The sequence below is a fragment of the Ursus arctos genome, unplaced genomic scaffold (assembly GCF_023065955.2).
Source record: "Ursus arctos isolate Adak ecotype North America unplaced genomic scaffold, UrsArc2.0 scaffold_9, whole genome shotgun sequence".
In the NCBI taxonomy this organism is placed as follows: Eukaryota; Metazoa; Chordata; class Mammalia; order Carnivora; family Ursidae; genus Ursus; species Ursus arctos.
In genome coordinates this window covers 68,563,473-68,588,757 of record NW_026623111.1, presented here as the reverse complement: position 1 = coordinate 68,588,757, position 25,285 = coordinate 68,563,473, and the positions used below count along the sequence as shown (strand labels likewise).

The following is a 25,285-nucleotide window of genomic DNA, read 5'->3' as shown; positions in this document are numbered from 1 at the left end:
TTAAATGTAAACTCCCAATTTCTCCTAACTTCTCAAACAGACAAAAACCAAAATAAAACAAACAAAACAGCCCTTGGACAGCTTTAGCTGAGAAAATGGTGTCTTTTCTAGTTCAGGTTGAATCGCTATTTTTGCTTTGTCCAAATTCTGCAGATCCTTTTTGAGTCTCTGGAGCTGGTTTTTAAAACAGGTGCCAGGACTAGAGTTTGAGCTGTTGGGCTGGAGCTACTGTCGATTCACCATTCAACCCTGGATTTTAGAATATTTGAGTGTTGTCATTGACGGTGGAGACATTTAAATCTAGTAGCTTTGAGGTCAAACAGACCTGAGTTCAAATACTGACTCTATCACTTGCTTGCTGTGGTCAGTTGCCTAAGCAACTAAATGGCATCTCTTTGAGCCTCCATTTCTTCATCTGGAAAATGAGGAGCATAGTAATAAGCATTGAATGATTACTTTGCTGTAAACATTTTCCTCAAAAACATTTTCACCACATAAAGAATTGGCTGTTAGGCAATTTTTGTAATAAAAGATAAAAAAATAACTGGTTGACAGTTTGGCTTAACAGTTTGGTTTGATTTCTCCACTGACACAGTACTCCCATTTTTATATTATATAAACCTTAACCTCATAATGGCCTATACAATGATGCAGAGTTTTGAACCTACATTTCCCATAGAACTTAGGGACATCTACCAGTGGACGTGTGACAATATGCCAAGAACAAGCAGCAGTGTAGAAGGCTTTCACAAGGGGACAAAAAGCTCAGTTACAAATATGCATCCTAGTATTTGGAAACTGATACCCCTCTGTGGTGTTGTTTTTTTTTTTAAGATTTATATATTTATTTGAAAGAGAGAGAGAGTGGGAGTGCGTGCACATAGGCAAGCACAGGGGGAGGGGGTGGAGGGAGAGAGAGAGAGAATATCAGCCAGATTCCCTCCTGAGCTTGGAGCTGGTGGTGGGGGTGGGGGTGCTCCATCTCACAGCCTGAAATCCTGACCTGAGCCAAAACCAAGACTTGGATGCTTCATATGATATGGAACAGCTGCATTGAAGTGCTGGTTTTCAAATCACTAGTTTCTGAGGTGAAAAGAAGTCTTGAGTATCTTATGAAAAAAATTTTTTTGTGAATACCATTTTCTCATTTAGGAAAATAAAAAGTTAAAAAAAATCTTTAAGGGAACACAATTATCAGTATTGAGATTACACTTATGATTTACTTAAATCAAATTTTTTACAATTGATTGGGTGCGCTTGTTGAGTGTTCTATGTTTAGTATTACAAACATGTGTCTATCAGTTTTGTTAGAGCAGTGCTTCATAATAAAACACTCCAGACTCAAACTCAAAATCAAAATAAAAACAAACAAACAAACAAAAAAAAAAAAAACACTGGGATGCTTAACTGATTGAGCCACCCAGGTCCCCCTTATACTTCTCTTAATAAGAAATTTTAGTGTAAAAAGAAAAAGTGTAATGCCAATGAGGAGATGAATTATCAAGGAAAAAAAAAAAGTAGAATACCATGAATGAAAGACTTTGAAGGCAAGGGTTTAGATATAATCTACAAAATAAAATCAGTTATTTGTGCAGTGTTACCCCGAATCTGCACTATACATTTTGAATGTACTCAATATTTTGTATTTCGCAACAGTGTTTTTAATTTTGTTATTCATTTTTCATGTTTCATTATGCCCCCTCTAATGAATGCCCCTTTTATTTTTCGTGATCGTATCTTTTACGGCAAAGTTGCTTTACGGTCATTTAGTTATGCGAGGGAAATGCTTGCGGTGGATATGCTTCCCGCGGAGATGTTCGGGGTGAAACTGCCTAGAACCTGTAAGGTATTTCTCCTTTATGTTACTGACGGGAAAATGTTTACTTCTATCTAGATGTATCTGTGTTTAATAAGAGAAAATTCATTGAATTTCAAGAGAAAAAATTTGCTTAGCTACTAGCCCTAGCAAGGAGTAAACTGGCAGTAGCTAAATATATATGCTCCCGAAGTTAAAATGAATTCAGAGCTTAAAAAAAAAAAAAAAATCAGCTTGGGCCTTAAATTTAGAACCTACAATTGACAAAAGAAAGAAAAAAAAGCCTGTTCTGGTTTTAAGGTTGCAGAGAAGAAACTGCGGCGGGGGTGGGGAGGGTGGGGACGACCGAGAGCGATCGTTTGCTAAAGTTCTCTGAGTTAGAGGTGTTACTTCTACCCTCTTGACTTGGCCCCCGGATTAAACTTGAACTACAAAAACTCAATATAAATTTTCTAAATGTTTTTGTGTCATAAACAGTTTTGCCATACATTTGTTAGGAATGAACAATCGAAGATAAAGAACAGTGTTCTGTAAAAAAAAAAAAAACACAACATATATATATTCCTCACACCATCCCTATTTAACTGGAAAACAAAACAAAACTAGGAAGCAATAGAGTAGCCAAGAAATGGACACTTGAACTTTCTTCGGGTTTTTGGCTGACAGTTTAAGAATGGACACCTCCACAGGTTATGTACCTAGCCTGGCTTTCCTGGGTCAAACCGACCCAGAGTTGCCCTTCAAAGAGATTTTAAGATGACAGTAGTCCATGGAACATGTTGCATTTTGTGGAGGCTTTTTCATTTCTTACCCTTCACTTGAGTGAGAGCAATCATATGAAATGGTAGTTAACTAGGAACCTACCCTATCAGTTCCAGCTATTGGACCGGCATCCAGGAGTAAGGTTTTAGTTGTTTTGTTTTGTGTTCTCATCTATTTCTGGAATGTTACACCCATCTTCCCTGTATTTGTGCTCCAGGCCCAATTGCTTTGATAGGTATTTTTTAAAAAGTATTATAGGAAATGATTTTATCTTCTGGGATCTTGGTCCCCAACTTATTTTTGACACTATTCTGCAACACATTTCTCTGTATCATCTTAGGCAGTTAGAGGTAAACATATTATATGGAGAGAGAGAAATATATATAGTATATAATATATATAGTAATTCTTTTTTTTCTTAATGTATGTACATAGCACATGTACATTTCCCCTCCAGAATCAATGGGGAGTCATTACAGTGTTGTGATTAGAAAAGAGGGGCCCTTGTTGAGTAATTTCCTTTATACCATATAGATAGACCCTTAAAGATTTGTCAAGGCTTTAGGCTTTTCATAGAAGTATTTATTCCCCCTTGATCTTCAGAATGGAGTCCAGAATGGGTGTGCTGGGAGTCTTACCCTGTGTTTAGCAGAAGAAAATGTTTCTGTTTTAAATATGTTCATTCATGTGTATATCAATATTCATCCTAAATTTTAAAAAAAGGTCACTTTTTCTAAAACATCACTTGCAACCAACTTTCTCATCTACCCTAGAATTATTTTTATTTTTAGTTTTTATTTTTTCTCTCTCAGTATTTGAGAATTTCAACAGAAGTACATAAAAATTTCCGCCAGATATGGAACCATGGAAGGTCACAGAACAGCATGAAGCTAGCTGTGTTCATTTCTCTAGGCAATTTGTTTACTCATTCAGCTATTACTAGCAAAGAGAAGACATGTCAATATAATTTACTTTTATTTTTATATTAGAAAGATGTCCTATTACACCTTAAAATGTAACGCAGAGGATGTATTTAAAATATAATTATAATGATACCAGCCCTTTCCTTAAGGACATGGTGACATCGCTGGAAGTGGCTGTAAAACTTTGTTGTGTTACCTCAAGGGGGAAATATCTCTCATTCTCAAAATAGTGTTTTTCAGAGGTTGCCGTTTTGTTTTTCAGGACTAAGAATCTTCTCCTTAGGAACCGGAATATGACCACATTTACCAGCTAGTTATTCATTGCATTGGGCACATACTAATATTTTCTTACCAAATTAGAGCATATGTAGTCTTCTCAGTTTTTAGTTTTTAACTTTGTGTTTATCTGCATTGTGTTAGTATTTTATTTTAGCTCTTCTCTCATGATTTTCTTAATTCTCATGAACCCAGATTTTCTCTAAGCCTGTCAGCTCCTGTTCTAGTTATCTGTTGCTATGAAACAAACCATCTCAAAATTTAATGGTTTAAAACACCAATATATTATTTTCTCTCAAAGTTCTGTAGCATGATTTGGCTTAGCTATGAGGTCCTCGCTTGGGATCTCTCATTTGGAACATTCAGAGAGGTGAAAGTGCAAAGTCTTATCCAAAGTTATCCAAAGACTTGACTGAACTGTCCATCCAAGATGGTGCCTTGGTGCTTCTCCATATGATCTCTCTCTCTGGTAGAATAGTCTAGACTTCTTACATGGTGGCTCAGTACTTTAAAATACTTGTTGGGCTAAAAGCTCATTAACTGGATTTGTTGGCTTAAGAATAAAAATTCCCATGCAAATTACATGCTGTTATATTCTGTTCTTTCTCAGGAGGTCTCTGTCTTATATTTCATGAGTTCCAGGGTCTTTAGCAAACAGCAAAAGTTGTTAGGCCAGTTTTGTGAGCTAAGCCTGGAATTGTTATGGAGTCATTGTCATTATATTGGTCAAAGCCATCAGATGCAAAGGAGTGCAGAAGTAGCTTCCAGGCCTTGATGTAGAAAAGTGACAATGTCATATTGCGGAAGAACTTGTGGGATGGGGTATAGCATTGGAACCATTTTTGGAGAATATAATGTGGCTGAGTTAATCTTTGATAACAGTGCAGGTATTGAGCATTCAAAATGCCTTCAATTCAAAATGTTTGATATATCTGTATTAGTGAGGGTTCTCCAGAGAAACAGGACTCTCTCTCTCTCTCTCTCTCTCTCTCTATATATATATATATATATATATCATAGGCTTACATGATTATGGAGGCTGAGAAGTCCCATAGTTTGCCTTCTGCAACCTGGAGACCTAGGAAAGCCAGTGATGTAAATCAAGGCCGAGTTAGAAGGCCGGAAAACTGGGGGAACAGATGACATAAAATCCATTCTAAGAACAGGAGAAGACAGATGTCCTCGTTCAAGCATCCAGGTAGGAAGCAAAAGATGCAAATTCCTTCTTCTGCCTTTTGTTCTATTCTGGCCCTTAATGGGTTGGATGATGCCTACCCATTCAGGAGGACAGTCTACTGAGTCCACATATTCAAGTGCTAATCTCGAGTGTTACCTAGAAATAAAGTTTCATTAGGACACCTCTGCTGACTCAATTAACCATCACTGTACTGGATTTGATGATAACCCATTCTGTACAGCATAAGTAATGGTTTATGTTGTGCTGTTGATTTTACATTACCATACTATCTTACAACTGGAATCAAGATCCAGCTTTTCCTAGCTGCCTAAGCAGTCAGACATAGCTGATAATCTCTGTCACAAAATTTCAAAAGGTCATGTGAAAATAGTGAAAAAAATCATCTTTAAATATTATTTATCAAAGCTAATACTTCTTGATGTATTTAGATCCAGGACATGTCAGAAGCATTTTATTAAGTAGCTGCACAAAGGAGACAACTCACAGATTGCTGTATCAAACACCATTAATTTTACTGAATTTTTAGAGTAGAGTTTGAAATAAAGGGCCAAACTTCAAGTTAAAAAAAAAAAGATCGTGAATTCACTAATTGTTTATATCCTAAGTGATTGACAGTAGCTAAAATTTAAAATTAAATAGTTCTTCATGGTTATGACTTTATATAATCATCTAAAATAGGAGTCAGCAATCTATGCGCTGTGGACCAAATCTGTTTCATCACTATAAATAAAGTTTTATTGGAACACAGCCATGTCTGTTTGTTCACATACATCTATGGCTGTTATTGCTGCAATGACAGATTTGAGTAGTTTGACAGAAACCAGATGGGCTGCAAAGCCAAAAATACTTACTAACTGGTCCTCTAAAGAAAAAGTTTACTGACTTAACGCTTTACGGAAAAGTTTGGTGACCCCTGACTAAAATAGTGAAGGTTGAATTTATATTTTAAAAGGAGATAAGACAGTTCTATACACACTGATGCAGGTCTTATCTTTTTGGGACTCTAGGAGTCATAAAATTCAAGGGGAGATACCTGATAAAGAGCAGAGTAATTTGCATGGGAACTTTTATTCTTAAACCAGCAAATCCAATTAATGAGTTCCTAACCCACTGAATAGTTTAAAGATACAAGGGCAGAAAATATTTACAAATATTTGCACTTGGATAAACAAAAGTCTGAGTGGTTGCTTCATGGTTTCCCTTTAACTAGTATTGATTCTTTTTTAAATATTTTTTATTTAAAAAATTTTTTTAAAAGATTTTATTTATTTATTTGACAGAGAGATAGAGAGCACAAGTAGGCAGAGCGGCAGACAGAGGGAGAGGGAGAAGCAGGCTCTCCGCTGAGCAGGGAGCCCGACGTGGGGCTCAATCCCAGGACCCTGGGATCATGGCCCAAGCCGAAGGCAGCCGCTTAACCGACTGAGCCACCCAGGTGCCCCTGATTCTTTTTTTTAAAGGGAGACTCATATTTCCTGACATTAGATTATCCTTTTCAAAAAAGTGTTTTTTAACATTTTTCTGCTTTTCCTCCACTTTCATTATTTCTTCTATTGGTCATTCAGAGGGATTCACTTTGCCTAGAGAGAGACTGGGTTTGTTTTTTTAATGAAAGGAATCCAAATGGAAAGAAAGTTAAAGTTTGGTTTTTCAGTTCAGAAATAGGCTCTTGAAGGTCCTAGAAACAGTCATGTTGAAAGCAGAGCTTTAGTTTTGTAAGGTGAAAATTTTGCTAAGAAAAGAAGGGTAGTAGAAAATCAACAGGGTTAGCCATGAAAGAAGCAAGGTGAAGATAAGTCAACAATAGTAAATTGAAAAGGGGGTTAGGGTGATAGTGTTCCCCACTGATTATGGGTTACCTGCCTGTCAGCTAGGGTTATTGATTGAGGCATCATGTTGAAGGAGGTAAGAAGGGCTTGAAATGAGGAGATAGGACCTAGAATGACCATAGGGAGAGGGACAGATTCATCTCTAAGAAGCAGTTGCCCTGTGGCCACAATAGTAATAACCACAGACCATCCACCCCCACAGTATGGCCTGGGCTGGAAAGACTTTTAGTGTACCACTGCCTGGTGAGGGCCCGTGTGTCTGCTGGGGATCATCTTGTGGAATTAATCCTCCTCTTGCCCTAAGACCTTTCTTAGTTTATCCAAACTCCCCCGTGTGGCCAGCCTTCTTTAAATGATCCAAGAAACTCATCAGCCTCCCAAACTTTGGGTTCTGGAAGAGGTGTGTAGGGGAAGAACTCTGCCTCCACTTCCTGACAACCTGGCATGTCTCCGTATGGACCACATGGGCAAAGGTTGACAGCAGTCTGACCTGAGGCTTGGCCAAGTACCCTGGAGCAAGGAGTGATACGCAGCCTGGTGCAGAAATTCCAGAGGCAGCACCTCTCCCACTTCTTCATCTTCTGGGAGTTGGTCACAAGGCTATTTCTCATCCATCTCCCTGGTTTCAGTTGAGCACAGGACTTTCATCCTCTCCCCCTTTAGGGCTTAACTACAGAAATCCTTTGTAAGTCTCTTTACTTAGCCATAGGTGAGAGCTGACTCCTCAACAGCAGAATGACCTACTTACCTATGCTGTTTGTCATCTGGCCCCTTTGGCTCAGTGTCATCCTGTGGTACAAGGAATACAGAGAGCTGACACCATGCTGATCCTGCTTTTGCTCTCTGTGAAAGTAATAAACTGTTTGACTCCATTTGAGCTCGTTGTCTCCCTACTAGCTGAATCAGTGGGGTTGTGGTATGCAGACCTTGCAGTTGAGATCGTCATGGCCCTGTTACAAATCACACTGCCTTTTGGAGAATGCTTGACAAAGTTTTGTTCTATTTTGACAACAGCACGAAAGGGTATTTTCCTTGTTTACTAACAGTCTCTGTTCTCAAAGAGATTCTTCTTTGATCACCTGATTGTGACATGAAACCTGTAAAATTATATCTTCTTATTAATACCAAAGGGCAAAGAAGTAAAAACGTAGTTAGGCTTGCTATATGTGCTCTTATCCAAAACTTCCTCTTCTGATTCCCAGTTAAACTCACTTATCTTAACAGGGTGACTTCTCTATAAAGAAAGAAGCTGTGAGAGATAAATGGGGCGTGGACTTTGGAGCAGATTTCTTTCCTCCGCTTAGCAGCTGCATCATCTCAGGCAAGTTACTAAATGTCTCCGTAACTCAGTTTCCTTACTTGTAAAACGTAGTAGACTTTTAGTAATTGTTGAGAATGAGGTAATATATGTAAAATGCTTAGAACAGAACTGGCACTGATGCTGCTTTGCTGATTTGATGGCTACACTTTGAGAACTACTGAGTTGGGATATAATTTGCATGTAAATAACAGAGATCCACAATCACAGTGGCTAAAAGAAAACAGAAGTCTATTTGTAGAGGTAGGAGTCCAAGGCTGGTGTGGTGCAGACTTTTTCTATCTTGTCACCTTGCCATCCATAGATTATTGCTTCATGCACAGTGTCATAGATGGGTCACCATCGTTGTTGAATTCCAGCCAGTAGGAGAGAGAAATTGGAGAAAGGGGAAGAAGATAATACTTCTCTTTAGGGAGACAACCAAGAAATGGTACACATCCAGGGTACACATGGCAGAACTTAAATTGAATGACCACATCTAGTTCCAATGAAAGTGAAAGAAATTAGAATTTACTCTGTAGGCACAGACCCAGCTTAAAAACCAGGATTCTGTTACTCAAAAAGAGAAAGAAGAATAGATATTATGGGCATCTATGAGCTCTGCCACAGCTACAGACTGGTTTCTGCATGTTAACAATAGCAAAAGAATTTTCTGTAGATAGAAGAATATAAAGATACAACTTGATTTCCCCCCCAAATATGAACATAACTTATTTAACTTTTTATTTTTTCTCTATTTGGAGGAGTCATTTGATTGGTTCTCAGGAGAAAGAGTATCTTTCCCTGGGAGGAATAAAAATTATTTTTTCTAATAATTTGGATTCTCATCATCTGCCAGATGGACCATCAGTAGGTACTAGCAAGGAATATAGAAAACAGAGCTTTTGGTGGAAAGGTGAAAAGAACTTGAAGCAAGAGACCAGGGAGTCTAGCTAGCTAGGGTGGCAGAAGGAGGCTGGAACTCTTAACGTGATCCTAAGTAGGAAACATTATTTGCGGAGGGGTCTTCCATGAAGAAGATTTTGTATGATATGACTGAGAGAATTACTATAAGGGTCATTGTTGGGATGTCCAGGAGCTGTGTTAAATCACAGCCTTTACCAGTCCACTCCCAAGTCTGCATTCAAGAACATCATATTGCTTTGATCTAGACCCTGGGTAGTTGGTTGTCTATAGGCCTCACCATATGACTGCCCACTCATTTGGTATCTTGGCTAGGCTGTGAATCTTTCCTCTGCAGCCATGGCCTACTCTGAGCGAATGTCTTGCCATAGTTCTCTGAAAAATCCCCCACTAGTCTAAAGGAAACTCCTGGATGCTTGGGGCAATGGTGAAATTAAAGTGAGCTAGCTCAAAACCCTGAGGTGGAAGAGTACAGAGCAGACACCCTCATTCCATAAGTCAAAGGCAAAGGGATCGGCTGGTGATGGGTAGTAAGGAGGGCACGTATTGCATGGTGCACTGGGTGTTATACGCAACTAATGAATCATCGAACTTTACATCAAAAACCAGGGATGTACTGTATGGTGACTAACATAATATAATAAAAAATATTATTATAATAAAAAAAAACAAAGGAAGAAACCATAGAGGAAAAGATGAACCAATTTTGCTATTAAAAAATGAATAAGTTTGGAATATTAATAAGTGAACTTCACAGATTTCAAAGATCCTTTCCAAATCTAAGATTTGAGGATTCTATGATATACTGAGATAGTTTGTGACAATACGTCACAAATAAATAGTAAAGATTACCTATATTGTCTAATAAAGAGTATTGATTACACTGTTCCCAAGGCCTCAATCTCATCAAAAGCTTTTGTTTACAAAGATGCATTAGGGCAAGAAAACAATGTTCCATGAGTTCCCAAAGGACCAGGTAATTATATAACAGTCGGATGCATCCAAGTGTTAAGACGGAGAAAGGAAGGGGAGCGGAGAGGAGAGAGATGATCCTGATCACCTCATTAACATGTTGGGCTCTGAACAGCAACTACTGAGTACATTTCACATGTAGGAAATGAGGTGATGAGAACTAGAGAAGGATATTAATTCACTCTCAATAATACCATTATTCAGACCCATCTGACTCCAGAGTTCCTGCACTTTGCACAATATGTAAAAACATATGCCAAAATATGAGAAGACCCTTGCTTTGAAAATATTCTTTAGGGCTCAAGTCATAAAACCTGGCTGGTTCTAAGAAAATTGTAATATAGGACAAAGCTTATTTTTCAGCAGTGTTCTCATCATTAGAGATTTCCTGCTCAGTTATGGCTCAACATCTATTGCTGATAAATATACACTAATGAATATACCATAAATGGTAGAGAGCGCAGGTGCTAAAACCAGCCTGCCTTTGTTTTACGCTCAGCTTTGTCAGTTGTGACCTTGTGCAAGCTGTGGATCTCTTTGTGCCTGACTCAGTTCCTTCATCAGTAAGATGGGGGCGATAAAAATACCTACCTGACAGAGTTTTGTGAGGATTAAATGAGTTAGTAATCAATGGTATTATTAGAATAATTGGGAAAATGTGAATATGATCTGTAAATTACAAAATACTATCATTGCTGTGTTTAATTTCTTTATAATGAGAATGAGAATGGTATTGTGGCTATGTAGGAGAATTTCTTGCTTTTATACTAAATACTGAAATATGTAGGAGTGAAGCATCATGATGTCATGATGTCTGCAACCACTCTTTAATGGTGTGCATGTGTGTGATTATGTAAGAGTTTTCTACTCCATCCTACTCCCTACCCCACCTAAAACCAAATCAAATAGGAGTAGGGTTGCCAGATACAAAATAGGATATTCCATTAAATTTGAATTTTAGATAAGTAATGAATGATTTATTTAGTGTAAGTATGTCCCAGATAATTCACAGAGGCCAAATAATTCATGAAGCATACTTATACTAAGAAGTTTTTCATTGTTTATCTGAAATTTAAATTTAACTAAGCATCCTATATTTTTGTTAAATCTGGCAACTATAATTAAAGCCATTTATTCTCCTGATGTATATGGTTGACTGTGCCCACAAGCATGTCAAAATCTTAGTTATGTTGATTTATCCATGACAAAATACTTACAGTTCTTCTGAGTTTTAAACCATAGTTTTAAACAATATGGAAATAAGCTTTTATCCTTTAGTTCAGTTGTCCCCCCCCCCCCGGATTCATCTTTTTCAATTCTGCATCTCTCTCTCTCTCTTTTTTAAATTATAACATATTTGAAAGATTGCATTTTTATTTGTGATAAAACCCATAGATAGAATATACATAAAGGTCACATAAAAATACATGAAGAAGATAATTAAACATAATATACAGTGTTGGATAAGCAGCGTGATTAAAGAACACATATTTTGTATATAGTATCATTAATGTTAATTCTTAGAAGCACATCTTGTATGAAGAGTAGTTTTAGCAGTTAATAGTAGTACAAACATGTTAAAAATACTATTTATAGAACTACAACCTCAAAACATTTAATTGAACTCAATCTCATGGATTGGCTTAAATGGCCCTGATTTGCAGTAGCCTTTCAATAATATACCAGGGAAAAGCAACAAGAAGCACATTACTTGCAGAAGCAATTACAGAAAATTACTTTGGAACAGTAGCACCATTCCCCATTATAATATGCACATTTGTTATATTGCACCTTCCTGAGTTGAACTTTGAAAATGGTAGCCACATGAAATGCCAGAATGGAGGAATTCATCCCAGGCTGCGTCTTCACTGATGGCGATAGTAGTAATCTTGACCATCATAGCCATCGTAGCTGCGCCCTTTATAGTAGCTGTACTCATCCTCATAGGCTCGGTAATTATCCCCACGAGGTTCCCCATTCTCATTTTCATAGACTTCATATCCATTGTCGTATTCATTAGTGCCTGTTTGTTCATACTCTCCCTCATATCCGGTGGGGGTGGCTTCCCCAGATGGCCGGGTGGTAGTCCCATAGAGCTCTGGTGCTGGAGTCGTACGTTCATACCCACCATCTGGAGAGGTTGTTGTCTTAGAGCCACCATTGTCCTGCTTTCCAGCCACTGTGGTTCCTTCTGCATGGGCTTCAGTGACACTTTCTTCTTCACCTTCTCCATTGTCTCCGTCACTGCTGCCATTGCCATTTTCTGCCTCTGTGCTGTTGCTGCTGGTGCCGTTTATGCCTTGCCCATTTTCATCCACTTCTGCTTCATTTTCTTCATTTTCTTCATCTTCCTCTTCTTCTTCATCACTTTCCTCCTCTTTTGTAGCCTTGTGTCCTATATCCCCAGACTGTAAGGAAAAGTTTGAAAGAATCCAGATTTAGGTGTGAAAATGTAAAAACTTAAGACCATTCCTTCATGCAACACAGCTGTACCTAAGGCCTTGCTCTAGATGTATTTTTGAACTGAAGCCAGGTTAACTTACAAAAGAATTGGTGGGTGTTTTAAAAATCAGAATTAGTACCTTTGGTGGGTGTTTTAAGAATTCAAGATTCGTAACTTTGTCATTGGGTTTAGATGGAGAAAAAGTACTTGATAAATAAGCCTTCTCTGTGGGAGATGCTTCCTATAGCTTTGCTATTCTCTTTGTCTGTCTTAGAGTCCTCTTCCCTGAAATACAGTGGCATCTTTCAGGACCTTTTATCCATTGCTAAGATGCTTGTCCTTAGTCTTCTGCTATAATGTAGGAAGTCAGTGTAATAACATGGGAAGAGAACTTGCCTGGGAAAAGATCTTTCCTTACATGTAAACAGGGAAATTGAACCTGCTCTTGTTTTTTCAATGAGTTAATGAAGGTAAAGTAATATAAAACACTGTGTGTTTGGTGTCAAGATAACCTTAGATTTCAGTAAAGAAATGAAATCAGATTTAACATTTTTGAGGAATTATTACCTTCTTGGGAAGTTGGATTGCAGCTAGACCTATATAACCTGTTCCAGGTGTGGTCTCCTCTCCATAGCCAGGTGTGGCAGTAAGGGTGGTGTTCTCAGCCTCAGACTCTTCATCTTCATTTTCATCAGAATTTGCATTCTCTTCATTGTTTTCTTCTTCATTTGAAGTCTCCTGGTGAAAATATCCAGAGCAAGAAAAGTCATTTTAGCTGGAAGAGAACTCAAAATTTGTTGGAGTCATGAGCCACTATTGAGAAAAACGTATTCTTCAGCCAGCTCATCACTTAATGCTAACAGTTTTGCTTCCTCTTATGCCATTTGCACTTCTCACGTCTTAGAACTCAACTCAAAGTTATCTTATTCTATTTATCTCACCAAAGTCAGTTTTAGACATTTCCATATTGTATTTAATCAATAAAACACACTTTTGTAATAATTTCAGCATATCTAACTATGTGATATTATATTCTAGATGCCTTAGGCTCTTAGTCTTATCAATACTATTACAACATAGTAGTAAATGGATTCTTACATTTGCTGAAAAATCAGCTGAGAACTTATACTTTTTTTTTTTAAATTTCTTATAATAGTCTTGTAAGGTAGCATTATTATTCTCTTTAGAAAGGGAAGGTGAGCTCGGAAAAGGTAAATAACTTGCTTAAGGTCTTATATGTGATGTAGCTGTCATCTTTCTAATTTAAAAAGCTGAGCCCTTTGTAATGCAGTATGATGTTTTTGATGAGGGGGAGGATTTATATGAATGTTCACACTATGCCTAGGATATTTTTTTCTGAAAGGAATTTTTATAGAAATGCCTGTCTTCAAACAAATTGATCGAATGTCTTATTTACTGGCAAAAAGAAGTGACTATTTTTCATATGCTTTCAAGTATATTTAGACAAAAAATGTATTTAATTTAAAAGTCACCTGCCAGTATATAAGCCAGTTCTGTATTAGATGCAGTATTCAGAAAACTTCAGATATTTGACACAATTTTACCATGCAATAAAGAAACTAAACACTCCAAGAAATTTTTAGTGGTATATAATGTTATTGCATGAAGGTGTTTTAAAAAAATTAACACTCCTCAAATGAATGCTTATTATAATCTTGTTAATATTACTATAATTTATTTAACATTTTATTCTTGGCCTTTATGTTGTTAGGCAGTTGTTTGTTAATGGAGTTAGTCTGTTGTAATTCATAGCTAATATTAAAAGTCAAAACTTTACATCATGCATGGATAAAGAAGATGTGATACATATACATACACACACACACACACACACACACACACACTGGAATATTATTCAGCCATGAAAAAGAATGAAATCTTGCCATTTGCAATGATGTGGATGGAGCTAGAGAGTATTATGCTAAGTGAAATAAGTCAGAGAAAGACAAATACTGTACGATTTCACTCATATGTGGAATTTAAGAAATAAAACAGACAAGCAAAGGGGAAAAAAAGAGAGAGAGGCAAACCAAGAAACAAACTGTTAACTATAGAGAACAAACTGATGGTTACCAGAGGGGAGGTGAGTGGGAAGATGGGTTATATAGGTGATGAGGATTAAGGAGGGCAATTGTAATGAGCACTGGGTGTTGTATGGAAACGTTGAATCACTATATTTTACACTTGAAACTAGTATTACCTTGTATATTAGCTAACTGGAATTTCAATAAAAACTTAAGATAATCCACAGATTCCAAAATAAAATATTGAAGAAAAAAACAAGTTTATATAAAGAATAAAAATAAAAAAAATAAAACAGACACAACCTGGATTTAGCCTGCCTTATTACTAAAACAAAGTGACTAAAGAAGAATGTGTTTATTTCATCAAATTTGTAAATTCCACTGTTTCAATAAACTCTTGGGACTACTAGAATCCACCCCAAAACAGTCCCTAAGCTAATTGTGTCAAATAACCCACAAACACCATGCTGTTTATTTTTTTCTCACTTATGCTTTATTCCAACAGACTAAACCTTTCAGGGGAGAAGGAGGAAAGATTCTTAGAATAGAACATACAATTTGGGTTCTGTACTGTCATATTACACATGACAAACCTGAGGTCCAATAAGATAAATAACTTTCATGAGGTCAAATAGATGGTAGTTCATTAGTGGCAAGGTCATGATTAAAGATCCAAATTCTCAACTATGAACTTCTGTATTTTCTCCTACAAAGCCCTTTATTTATTAGATACTTTATTTAAGGCTAGCCTATTGCAGTGAATTAAAAAGGAAAACAGGTCAGTCTGTTGATGGGTATTAAGCTTCAAATATCTTTCTGAATAGAAAAATTAGCAATAATTTTTAAAAAAGTATTATTAACCCATTAGAATGGCTAAAATGACGAAAGAAACAAATATTGGTGAGAATGTGGAACAACTGATAACACTGATAGAAGGAGACCACAGTTTATCTGCTTTGGTTGTATCTGCTCAGATTGAACATATGCATACCTTTTGACTTAGAAGTTTTACTTCTGAGTAAAATGGCCTTCAGAAATAAATGCATATGTTCACCAGAAGGCATACTAAAATATTCGCAATAGCACTCTTCATTATAGCCCAAACTTGGAAACTACCCAAATGGCCATCAACAGAAGAGTAATACATTGTGGTACATTCACATCATGAGATACTGACAATGAGAATGAATGACATACAATTGTAGAATGGTACAGATCAACCTTTGAAGTTGAGAGTGGAAGAGGCCACATACAAAAGAATATACGATGTGTGATTTCATTTATATAACACACAAAAATAGGCAAAACCAGTATCTGTTAGGACTTAAAATTTAGCAGTTGCTCTTGGTGGCTTTGGTTAATGAATGAAATGGAGCACAATGTATGTGCTGCTTTTTGATATTGGTGCTGGTTACACTTATGAGTTCAGTTTCTGAAATTTCAATGACCTCTATACATATGATAATGTATAGTGAGGCTGAATAGTTTAGGAGTGGAAAAAAATGTTTGATCACCAAATAGTAAACATTCTTAAGCACCCTCTCATATGAATACAATTCTTGGGGACTCCGTATATTTAACCTGAATTGCCAATGAAATTTTAGGGAAGAAATGGGGAAAAAGGAAGTTCTAGAATCTCTTCAGGATAGAAGCCTCCAGGTTTATTTATCCACTTTGCTATGATCACTTTTAATGAGTGTTGTTTGGAGTATTTATTCTCGGAAGTTTTCAAAACCAAGCCACCAGATATTTGTTGGGTACCATATATTGTATAAGAAACGTGCTAGGCAATGCGAGGACTTATAAGGAGGATACAGCAGTTTCTCCCCAAACCAGAGATGAAACCTATGGTCTGTAGTCCTTTGGGTCATGAGAAGTTTACAGATAAGTTTTGGGACAATGATAAATGTTCAGAGATTGTTGGCAACATTTTGAGTGTATATGATTTCATCACAGTTTTAAGGGAGTCCTAATCTTCCTCCATTCCCAACCACCATCATAACAAATGAAGAACCATTGCCAAAGGGTATGCAGTCTAATTGAGAAATCCAGCTGGCAAGGCAATTTTTCGATCACTGTACAGCAAACAGTTGTAGTTAAATGGATTACCTCAGCTTAGTTGTTGTGTAAGATTACTAAGTGGAACTCCAGGCAAAATTCTGTGGGATTTAGTAGGTGGCGTTTTTCCTGGTACTGGCTTGATATTCTTGTAAGGTCTTCCTTAAGCTATTAGGGTAAATTATAGTACTGGAAATGATACTTTTATGGTTAAAAAAAAATCAAACTAATTATTTGTCACTTTTAAAGTTCCCATACAGTTTTATTTGCAAGATAGCAGATGTTCATACATGATCCATTTTTTACTCTTACTGCCCATTCATAAATAGCACTTAGGAATACCTGAATTTAGAAGGTCCCCAAAGCAGTGGATAGCTACAATTGACTACCCAGAAAATGTATGTAATTAGTATATTGAGCAAGAGTGTCAGTTATAAACGTGTTAGCACAGTTTCCAAGATATACAGATGAATTTTAGCTATGAACTACAGTAATTTGTAGTACTATAGAAGACTATGTAGTACTATGTGTAGAATCTGTAGTACTGTATAGTGCTATATATATATTTATACATCTTGAGTATTTGCATTTCTGTAAGAACATAAATTTTATTATTAGACAAAAAGACATATGAAATTCCCATTTAAAAGAACAACCCTATTTTGCGGGTCAAGAAAGACCAATGGGTCACAATAACATTGTAGAGGATATAAGATTAGCTTTTCATATACTACCCACTTAGTAAATTGAGTTTAAATTCAGTCCTTAAAACAAGTATTGCACTGAGTTTAGGTACTTGTATTTTACCATCTTGTTCTGTCTACCTAAGTACAAATAATGCTTTCTTTTCTTTTTATCAGAATTTACACTTCTTCCACTTATACTGGAGCCAGTTTTGGTTTTTGTGTACCACTTACGGGTAACTTTAACGTCAAACTGCAGTAGTATTTTAAACAGGTCATCTTAGTTGATTCTAATTTCAATAACATTCTCCTTGTCCAAAATAGAAGACTGTGGGTAGTTGGTAAACTGGCACCGGCTGTTTGCGAAGTCCAGGCTACAGTAGAATAGTTTCCTATTTGTTTTTATGCTGCCTGGTTTGTTATGAAAAATCCTGCAGAAATTCCTTACCTCTTCTTCTTCCTCCTCTTCTGAGCTGTCACCATTTCCATCTTCTTCAGATGAGTCACTACTGCTCTAAAAAAAAGTATATATATGTGAATTCATACATATATGAATATCTGTGTACATGTATATGTATACATACTTTCAACACCAAAGGAAATTTCCTGCTGATTAAATTAAGATAAAATATGTACAAATAATTACCCTAATTAGTATTACCATCTTGACTGATTTATTTTCTTAGAACAGTTCTCATATGATTCTGAGAAAAAGATACAAGGAGATTGGGAATATATAAAATGAGGTTAGAGAGAGAAAGGCATTTTGTAGTGATAAAGATATGAAATGAGATACTCCATTTTCAACACCAGAAGAATTAGAAATATGTTGAAACATTTTGTATGTAAAAACTAGAGCAATGAATCGCAGAATTGCCTAACTCTGCAAGAACAAGAGGATTATCTAGTTAAATCTATTTTACAGCTGAATAATATTCCATTGTATATATGGACCACAACTTCTTAATCCAGTCATCTGTTGAAGGGCATCTTGGCTCCTTCCACGATTTAGCTATTGTGGACAGAGCTGCTATGAACATTGGGGTGCATATGGCCCTTCTCTTCACTACGTCTGTATCTTTGGGGTAAAAACCCAGTAGTGCAATGGCTGGATCATAAGGTAGCTCAATTTTTAACTTTTTAAGGGACCTCCACACTGTTTTCCAGAGTGGCTGTACCAACTTGCATTCCCACCAACAATGTAGGAGGGATCCCCTTTCTCCACATCCTCTCTAACAATTGTTGTTTCTTGCCTTGTCAGTTTTTGCCATTCTAACTGGCATAAGGTGGTATCTCAGTGTGGTTTTGATTTGAATTTCCCTGATGGCTAATGATTTTGAAAATTTTTTCATGTGTCTGTTAGCCATTTGTATGTCTTCATTGGAAAAGTGTCTGTTCATATCTTCTGCCTATTTTATGATAAGAAAGGGGGGTAATCAGAAGGGGGAATGAAGCATGAGAGACTAGGGAGTCTGAGAAACAAACTGCGGGCTTCAGAGGGGCGGGGGTGGGGGAATGGAATAGGCTGGTGATGGGTAGTAAGGAGGGCACGTATTGCATGGTGCACTGGGTGTTATACGCAACTAATGAATCATGGAACTTTACATCAAAAACCAGGGATGTACTGTATGGTGACTAACATAATATAATAAAAAAATATTTAAAAAAACACATGACTTAAATATAAAATTTAAAAAAATACAAAAAAAGAAATCTATTTTACAGAGAAAGAATCAAGCCCAGAGCAGTTGTGCCTTCTCCAGCCAGTTCAAGGCAAATGAACTAACACATGGATCATGTTATTTTATTTTCATTATAAAATATAAATGAAATGATGATTAGGCTTATTGTGAAATAAAAGTTGTTACTGAATGATTATTTTAAATAATGAGCTCCTGGTGAATTTAAATTAGAATTTGACTTGAAATTAGAGATACATATAAGTTTTGGTATCTTTCAGTCTAATTAAAGCTACTTCATAAAATAAGCCTTTCTGTATATATAAATAAAATTTTATACATATGAGATAAAAAATTAAGAGCAAAATTAATTCACTTACTCATTTAGGAGAGTTATAGAGTACCATCCCTCTAAAGAGCTCAATATTGAATGAGAATATTTTAAACCAAGGAGTCTGTATATAAAAATACAATTATAAGTTAACAAGCTTTGCTACTTTTTAAAAGGAAATATAAGTCTAAACACCTGTTATCAGAGACTTTAAAACAGTAGAGGAGATGTTTTTCATCTTCCTCCCGGTGTTAAATTGAATTTTCCTTCTCTTCTGCAACCACCCCTAATGGCACCAGATGGATAAATGGATACCCAACTTAAGATGCTGTTATTTTCTGCCCTACAAATCTTAGCTTTGATTCTGATGACCTAGTTAAGTACTGTGGGTCTTAGAAAATATAGCTGCAGAAGAACCTCAGGGTTAGAGATCAGATATGAGGAAATACTCATGATCCAGTCCTGCTCAGGGCTGTCCCTGTAGAGCTCATTCTTCAGTGGCCATGCCATCCACCCAAGAAAAGGGAACGCTTGTCCCTTTGAGCCAAGAATAACCTTGGGTGGAAAACAGAATAATTAGACCTGTTCTTCCCCTGCCATGACCTTAATGGTTGTGCTTTCCCTAGCGCAGAGGGTGAATAAAGCATAGTATTACATGTAAACTGTTTCTATTGGTTAGTTAATAGGTGCATATTTATGCAACATATTTGTCTCAGTGGGCCTGTTTGAATCTTTTTACAAGCTTCCTCACCCGTAGCCTTCTTGCTGTCCCAACCACTTCACTCTTCAATTAGTATCTACAGTGAGAACAATTTTAAACTTCATGAAATGCCCTGAAGCCTTGATATTTTCTTTTTTCCTTTCTTTCATTTATGCCAACTTGTAGCTAAGACATATTGTTCTTCCGGAAGTCAAATACACCCATACACACACATATATACACACACATATATGTATGTATATATATTTTACCATTACTCCTTTCAACTTCTATCATTCCCATTTATTCAATCCCAAAATATATGTTTTAGGCATTGTTAGAATGAGGGTGTAGCAAGAGATGAAGTTGGAAACATGGACAGTTTCTCTGTGTCAAGCACTGTGATAGCTGAGATCAGTCCAATAAAAGAAATATAAAGTTTCTGCCCTCAAAGACTTCACATATAATTCAAATAACATATGATTCCTAATAGAAACAATTTCCTCAATTAAAAATGCTTAGGTTGTTAAGCTTATCTATGCTTACATTTCTATAGCCAAGCAGATAGATAAGCTATAGGTAGACTGTTGATAGCTTTATAATTAATATGACATATTTCATGGAAGTTGGTATTTTAGAAATGATTATATGTAGGGGTGCCTGGGTGGCTCTGTTGGTTAGGTGGCCGACTCTTGATTTCTCCTTGGGTCATGATCTCAGGGTCATGGAATCAAGCCCCACGTCAGGCTCATTGTTCAGCAGGAGTCTGCTTGAGGATTCTTTCTCCCTCTCCCTCTACCCCTCCCCTCACTTGTGCAAACTCTCTCTAAAATAGATAAATCTTAAAAAAAAAGAAATGATTATATGTAAACACAGATTTGTTTGAATAAAACATAAATTTCAAAGCCAATACAGCTTAATACATTTTGGGTTGACAATCTGGGCACCAAATACTTGGTAGACTTAAGAGAATAATACAGAGCTATGGAAAATATACAAGTAGACATGTAATGGAAAAAATTCGAGAAATGAAACTTTGTAAAGTAGAAGAATAGATCATCAATACTAGATCAGATGGTTGGATTGGGGCATACATTTCATTGGACGTTTTTTAAATACAACTGTCTTACTAACAAATTCTGTATTAGTTGAAATGAATTTGTCTGCATGTAATTTCTCTAAATTTTGTATATTAAAAATCTACTTGAAGAGTTTTGAACTTTGAATTTATCAGTAATGAAAAAATATAACCTCTCCTAGTATCTTTTCACTATGGATATTTTCATTAGATCACACTTATATATCTGTAAAAATTTATAGATGGGAATATCTCTATGTGATATTTTAGAAAAATTGAGGAGCTAGTCAGAAATTTAAATTTATTATCATTTCCATTTAGTTTAAGAAGGAGAATGAAGCAAACATTCAAATGAGCACTGTTTATTCGTGGGTCTGAGGTGTACCAAAGAATGGAAGACAATTCTGAAAACCCACAACTCTTGTATTATCTGTGCTCATATTTCTGTGGCCACACACATTCCCCATAATTATTATGGTGCTATAAATACTTTAAGATGATCATTTCCTAACATTGTATGAGTTAGAAATGGGTTGGCTCAACACATGGTAGGATGCTCTGCCAAGCCACTGTGCTGAGGCATCGTTTTCAGCATCTTGACTGCTTTTAGTGTCTCAGGAGTCCTGGGTCAAGTGGTGCATAATTGGTGCCTTGAACCCAAACTGTATAGTAATAAAAATAGCACAATTCTGGTTCGTTGAATATTTTAAATCAACACCACACCCTCAAGTTTTCAAAGACTTTCTTCACTGGTAACCCAGTAAAAGTAGAAATTCTTATTTTTAGTGTTTGTTATTTTCCTTTTTGTTTACGAATTTTAAGGATGTTTTGTTTTTCTCACAAGCTTTTAGTTCACTTCATGAATTTCTCTTGTTCCTCTACCATTCTTGAGCCACACTTCACACAGGTCATAGGTTCAGAAAATCATCAGCAGTCACCATTGATTATCAGGAATGTTTTTAAAAATGGTCTCTGCTATTTATGAAGTCAGCTTTCCCCTTACCAATTACAGGACTCTAAATTATTGGATGTTAACAGCTGTATGACAGTAGTGACTCAACTATAACATGACAGTGGCCTTATCACTGACTTAACTGTCAACAACAGATAAAGTTGTCCATTTTGTCAATGCGTTAGCCAAAATACCTGAACTCTCTACCAAGGTGTTTGCTTTTATTATATCATTCTAGGCTGGGCCCAAATGATGTAGATATCTCTGCTTTAAAAGAGAACTTAGGAGTAAATTTTATTGTATTGTATTAAAAGCAAAGTTTTTGTAGTAAGTCAGTCTTTCTGGCTGACTTTCAGTGAGAATTGAATTTTGGTGTTTTGTAGTTAAATTTGATTCCCTTTAAATTATAATGGGTGGGAAAGAAAATTAATTTTTATACTTACCTGAACTGGAAATCGTTTTAGAGGAGGATAAAAGTAGGCATGCTTGTAAAGAGAATATCGTGGCCGGTACTTAAAGACCTGCATAAGCAAAATAAATGATATATTCATGTTTAATGTGCAATAAATCTAGAAGTATAGTCAGGACAAGAATGTATTCTAAACATAATTACCCCATTTTCTTCAGAATCCTCTAATTTGGCTCTTCGATGCAAGTTTTTCATCTGTTTAAAAGAACATTTAATTATTACATACTCTCTCTTTTACATAAAAAGACCAAAAAAGGAAATAACTATAGGTTTTTAATATAGAACTTACTGAGAAAGCACAGGCCATTCCCAAAATGCTGAGCAAAATTAAAGCAGTCTTCATTTTGGTGATTGCTTCTGGAATTAATGAAGTGGTAAAGTTAATAAATATTAAAACTAGGAGTGTAACTTTTTTACTCATACTAGAAAATGAAGTATTTGTTTTTGTTTCTGTCCAGTTATAGTTTTGACTAATTAAGACCGATTTTCTGGCTTTTATTTTAAAATTGTTCCTTTTTTTTAAGTGGTAGAAAACTAACTTTACCTGTCTGTTTAAGTAATTTTGAGTTCCATATTTGGTTTTACCCTACCTGCTGCCATTTGTCAGTGGCAGACCATTTCATTACTGTAAGGGGCTTGAATGCTTAGTGTACTTCACACTGGGGCAAGCAGGCTTCCTAATATCATTGACATGGGAATATCAACTAAGGAAATTGAATTGTTAGTGTAGTTATGTGGCCTGGTTTTTTTATAATTAAAAATAAGCAAAAATTGAATACATTTAAATGATTGCTTTTATACCAGTGATTTTTATAGATATTTATTCCATATATTGGTTCTATATGGGTTTCGAACTAAAAGTTTATTTGTAAGATGGGAAATGGGAGCCATTTTTCCTATGAATACCTTAGAATACTTTGTATTTTTTTTCTGTATATGAAATGATCCGTAATATGTGAAATACTATTTTCATAGCATATAGCACCAAATAGCCATGTCTAAGGATAACTCTATGAGAAGAGTTCATCAGAGTTTCACCTTGGGATATCAGGGGAAGATTTTCTCAAATTAGGTTATTCTCCAGCTCCATTTCAGCTTTCCATCACTAGTGGGGAGACTGTCACAGGACGGATCAAGAGCTTTTCAGGGTCAGGTCAATAGTCATCATGGAGACTTCAATTCTATGGAAGAATTGAAGATGCAACTCTCAGAATGGGAGTAGTTCCCAAACAGTCCTGGGGTTTGTGGCCATGCAAAGATCTCACTTCCACAAAGATTCCTCATAAATATAAAGAGAGAGATAGTAAAATCCTATCCTGCTTTAATTTCATTCTATTTGATAAAATCCTGTTTTAATAAAGGTTGAATAAACTTAGCTACAAGCCTACTAACACCCACCCATTTCACTGACATATATGTTTAACTGAAAGTGTTTAACTGAGAGTGACAGCTTTGGCAACATTTTAGAAGCAATATGTAATGATGATGGCAATTTCCCCGTAAACACACTTGGAAAAGTAGTATTTAAAATGTATGTATGAAACCCATGTCACATACTATATTCTGAAGTTTGATTTTACATTTTGTCATTAGCCATAATTTATTGTATCCTTATTGAGTATCTAACACTGAAACATTACACAGAGTAAAATTTAAGGCTTGGAGAAGGTGTCTTGGGTCCTAAGTCACACTCTATTTGTGGCAGACTGGGTCTTTTGATTTTGATGCCTACACACTTGCTAACAGTTCTGTCTACTTCAGTAAAAGTTCTGAATGGCCGCACGACGATAAAGAGGCTTTGCCCCTAAAGGGGGCCCATCTGTCTAAGAAGTTTTTATTGCTATTGGGGTGCTTAAAGTATTACTTTAAACTTTGTTACCCATGGTCAAGCTTGCCAGCAAATAGGAAGATTATTTGCTCTGCAGCTTTATGAAAAGAGTTGGAATATTTATAATGTCTTAAGGAATATTTATAATGTCTTAAAGAGCTAAAAACTTAAATACATGGAACTGTAGAAAGGGTTTTGATTACATAAATTTCTCATAGCAAACCCTAAAAACAACTAGATGAAAACATAGCAGGAATAATATAAAAAGAACCAAGTGATTCATGTAGGCAGCAATTGGCTGCCTACATAAATCTCATTTTATTTACTTTGTGATTCATAAAAAACAGACATCTATATTGACTACTACTAACCCAGACAACAATTCAAACATTCTTAAAGGATAGTTTTGAAAATCTAATTACAAGTTTTCATTGGAAAAAGTATGATAAACTACTGACATTATTTATTTCTTTAGTACTATATATTTTTCCATACTGATTTTAGAGATACAGGATATGAACACTTTGAAACCGAACATATTGAAAAGACATTGTATATAATTGAAGTATAGATTAGGCATAATATATGGTGAAATCTGCATTCATTGAGGCATATTTACAAGTGAAAAATAGTTTTCAGTCGGGTTATCTTGAATACATCAGAACGAGGAAACAAATAGTTATTTGTGAGGTGGAGAGACAGAAAGTAGGACACAAAATTTTCTAGTTTATGTGCACAATATTAAGAACTTATTTACGTGTGTAGGTTAATAAGCTTAACCTTTTGGAAAGAATCTAAACTCTGAAGTACTAGTTTAATGATACGCAAGTGTTAAATTACATAGCCATTCTATACAATTCAATAACATCAACATTAAAATAAAAAATTCAAAGCCAGGTCCGGAGATGTAAAATGTGGAGTGTTCAATTTTAAGAAAATGAAGTCGTCATAGTAAATCTTACCCTTTTGCAGTTCTGGAGTGAGGAGACAGTCTCACAGGAGTGAGCGACACAGATTGAATA

The 25,285-nt window shown here is 35.9% G+C and overlaps 1 long non-coding RNA gene across 6 annotated transcripts in view; it reads left to right on the top strand.

The window, feature by feature from the left end:
* Positions 1-24,508, top strand: part of LOC123001631 (uncharacterized) — a 106,786-nt gene extending 82,278 nt beyond the window's left edge. For all 6 annotated transcript variants that reach the window (XR_008958500.1, XR_008958499.1, XR_008958498.1 and 3 more), the window contains one exon: positions 8,029-24,508. This is a non-coding gene — a long non-coding RNA (uncharacterized LOC123001631). The remainder of the gene's footprint in view (positions 1-8,028) is intronic.
* The last annotated feature ends 777 nt before the right edge of the window (positions 24,509-25,285 follow it).